The 3,857-nt window shown below is 36.7% G+C and overlaps 1 non-coding gene across 1 annotated transcript; it reads left to right on the plus strand.

The window, feature by feature from the left end:
* Nucleotides 1–1,433: 1,433 nt before the first annotated feature.
* Nucleotides 1,434–1,505, plus strand: TRNAC-GCA (transfer RNA cysteine (anticodon GCA)). Its single transcript has one exon. It is a non-coding gene; the product is annotated as a tRNA-Cys (tRNA).
* Nucleotides 1,506–3,857: the final 2,352 nt, after the last annotated feature.

A 3,857-nucleotide genomic window follows, 5' to 3' on the forward strand; every position in this document is an offset into this window, starting at 1 on the left:
TAAATAGAACCCTAGGGTTAAGTCAAAAAGTATCAAACACTAAATACTGTGACATTTTAGGTGATATTTTGTAGAGGAAACTCATAAGGTCTCCAAAGAGCAGGTGGTCATTTCTGACATTTTAGGTTAACAACATGGTGAAAAAAAACTAGAAATTCTAATACCAGTAATTAACTACAAACCTTTGAATAAGGTTTTAGAATAAATAAGATATCCAATCCAAAACAAAAATGATTTGATAAAAAGAATTTAGAGTCAAATGGTTTTATAAAATTCGACATGAAATTGGGATTTCGGAAAATTCTAATTTCTTAAAAGGACAAATATAAAATAGCATTTAATGTCCAATTAGAAAATATGAGGGGAACGTCATGTCATTTAGGCTAAAAAACGCTCCATCAGAATTTCAGAAGATTATGAATGATATTTTCCATCCTTTCAAAAAATTTCGATAGTTTATATTGATGATGTGTTGATATTTTCTAAAACCATTAAGATCAACACTTTAAACATCTACATACATTCATTAATATAATCAAAAGAAATCAGCTAGCTGTGTCCATACCTAGTTGTGTCCATACCCAAAATCAAATAATATCAAACTCAGATCCGTTTTCTTGGATTTTAAATTTATCTATAATCTTGTTTCAAACAAAAAATAATTTTGTTAGATAGAAGTAAATTTTGTTGTGGTTTGATTTTAAAATTCTACCTATAAAAGAAGTTGAAAACATCTTGGGAGATTACCTATGGGTGAGTTTCTAACAAAGTCTCTCTTCTCTCCTCTGTCTTCTTAAACTCATATTAATCCAACCAATCATTTGCATGGACTCAAAAGTTCAATTACCTATAAAAGAAGTTGAAAACACCTTGTGAAAGTCTGTAAGCATATTACGACCTCTAGCTTTGCAAAATCCAGCGTTGTTGACGCTTATCAAAATCGCTGCCAAAGTAAAGTTTAACAAGTGGTTCTATGGTGTAATGGTTAGCACTTTCGACTTTGAATCTAACGACCTGTGTTTAATTCCCGATAGGTAATCCACCAATTTATACAAAATTGGTCCATAGTCGATTCGGTAGGGTCACTTTTGGACCGATAATCTGTAGAAGGGGTCACTAAGATTGAGATCATACAAAATGGGACCATAGCTCAATGTTAGAGCATTTAATTGCAGATCAAGAGGTCACCAATTCGAACCTAGTTGGGCCCTTCTATCTAGGATAGAAATTTGTTACACTTTTTGGACAGACACTATGTCTACGGGGTCATTAAGGTTAAAATCCTACAAAATGGATCCATGGCTCAGTGGTAGAGAATTTGACCGGTCACCCGTTTGAACTTGGTTGGGCCCTTTTATTTTGGACAGACACTTTTTACACTTTTGGATTGACACTCTGTTGAAGGAGTCACTAAAGTTAAAATCATGCAAAATGGGTCCATAGCTCAGTGGTAGAGCATTTGACTGCAGATCAAGAGGTCACCAGTTCAAATCTGGTTGGGCCCTTTTATTTTGGACAGACACTTTGTTAGAATAATTACCGATTCCATGTACATTAAGAAAAGAGTGTGGTATCCAAGCACCCACTATGAACATGGTTAAAAACTTACAATTAGTCAACTTTGTACTCACTCCATGTTTTCCATATCTTTCATTTAACTAAGAGTAGTTGCCCAACTTACAATTAAACAACACCAACTATTTTTTATGTTTTAAAATTATTTTTTTCAACATTTCCCTTATTTTGTACTATGAACCTATAAACTCTATTTCGAATATAATGTAAATATATATGTTCATTATATTTTAATTCTTTTTTTATTTCGAGAAAATATTTTACTTTGTTTTCAACCTCTTTTAAACTCTATTTCGAATATCATGTAAATATATATGTTCATTATATTTTAATTCTTTTTTTATTTCGAGAAAACATTTTACTTTGTTTTCAACCTGTTTTAACTTGCAATCCGTGCCTCGAGAACCCACCGAAAATGGGTCATGACTCCCTTTTTGTTTTCACTTACTCCTCCTAAATCTATAAAATGTCTCCTATTTTTATTCATTTTCACATAATTTAACATTTTAAAAATCGGTAAATTAAAAAATCCTACATTGATATATTCGTAATTTCATGTAGTCTTCCTAAGTTTGCTGGCGACAATGTTTGTTGTCGAGCTTGTAATGTGAGTTTGTAACCCATCCGTTACGGTTCTTAGAATGATTCTCTAGATTATCCCTTCCATGTTGGGAGTTGGGCCATGGGTCTTGGGTGAAGGAACCGTTGGTTTACCGCCTCTAAGAGTTAAGGAAGCATCTCGAGGCTAGTTTCACATAGTATCATTGTCTTTGTGATAACAATTCTTTTCTATTTTATCTAAATTTTTTAAATATGGGTTCATTTCCAAATGCATGCTAACACCCTTATTGTTGAATAAATGACATGAAACTTTCACATAGTAACGTTGCCTTTGCTCCTATTGGTGGAAGGATAATGTTGGATCGATATGACAACCCTAGAGGGGGTGAATAGGGTTTCAACAATCTAATTATTAAATTTTTTTTTAATAACAATCAAACTTGATACCATGCAATAAAACCTACTAGTTCTTTCTTCCTTGCACGACTCACTCCTATTCTCTGTTCTGCCTCTTCTTGCTTTGTGAAACTTCTTTAAAGGCTAATTTTCACCGATTATTTGGGAGCATCTTCCTTAAAAGGATTGTGACCACAGATGACCTATGTAGAAAATTTGTACCCTCTTTCCTAAAACCTTTAGCGGACAACATACCCAAAACAGATGCGCTGACTAGACTGCGCTACACCTCGTCTCACCCCCCCCCCCCCCCGGAGCATATGGATCCACCCAATCGATGAACATTCAAACCAAACTCGCCCATCCTTTTTGGCACAGGGACGCGAGAACTAATCCGAGTAATCTACAGTGGGGAGACCCCTTAAAGCAACAAGCGAGAATGGCTAGGTTGATAGTAGGTTTAAAGAAAAGGCGAGTATGAAAAGACGTATCGCATAACTATCCCTGTAAGCAGCTTCATTCTTTCTTGATCTATGAACCGACTTTATGAAAAAATCAGTCTTTCGGCTGAAAGTGTGACTTTTGGGTATGGATAAGCAGGACCTCTTAGTTCGGGAGAAACCGGAGATGTTGGCTAAGAAAGCTAAGCAGGCAAGTACAGGACGAACAAAATGCACATACAAATTGATTGACATGATCCCTCTCCCTCTCTCTTTGGCTAGTTGGCTAGTTGCACAATAAGCGGAAAAGCATACCAGGTAGGGGAAGAAAGGCTGCTCGATCTCCTGTAAGGCCAACCCTCAACGGCGAGCTCACCAGGCAATGCTATAAGTCCGATAGAAGTCCAAGGTTTCGTCTACTACGGACCAGGAAACTCTTGGAGGAGCTAACGTGAAATGAGAAATACATTCGATTACGACAACTAATAGATAGTGAACTTTTTGGTAGAAACTGAATGATCCCTTGGCTCGAGAAAGAAAAGGAAAAGGTAGTCGTACTCCTACCTTTTCCGTCGGACGATAGGAAAGTTTGAGCTGAAAGATTGAATCACACCTGATAAGAAACGCGGGCTTAGCAGGTTTCTCCAAACGTATAAACAAAAAGAGGAAGCAACCGGTCCAAAAGAGGATACCGATACGCATACATTCTTGCATGGAAGAACATAACTGAACTGGATCAAGGGTCCTAACCTAGTCCGACAGACCTTCTTTAGCTGGCCCCCGCCCCTTGTAACAAGGTCAATGCGTACGTGCTTTTTCCTTTCGTTTAGCGAGATAGCTTACCAGCTCTTTCGGCTCATAGCAGCAGTACGAAAAGCGGAATCC

The sequence above is a fragment of the Cucurbita pepo genome, chromosome 16 (assembly GCF_057944985.1).
Source record: "Cucurbita pepo subsp. pepo isolate OVF chromosome 16, ASM5794498v1, whole genome shotgun sequence".
Classification (NCBI taxonomy): Eukaryota; Viridiplantae; Streptophyta; class Magnoliopsida; order Cucurbitales; family Cucurbitaceae; genus Cucurbita; species Cucurbita pepo.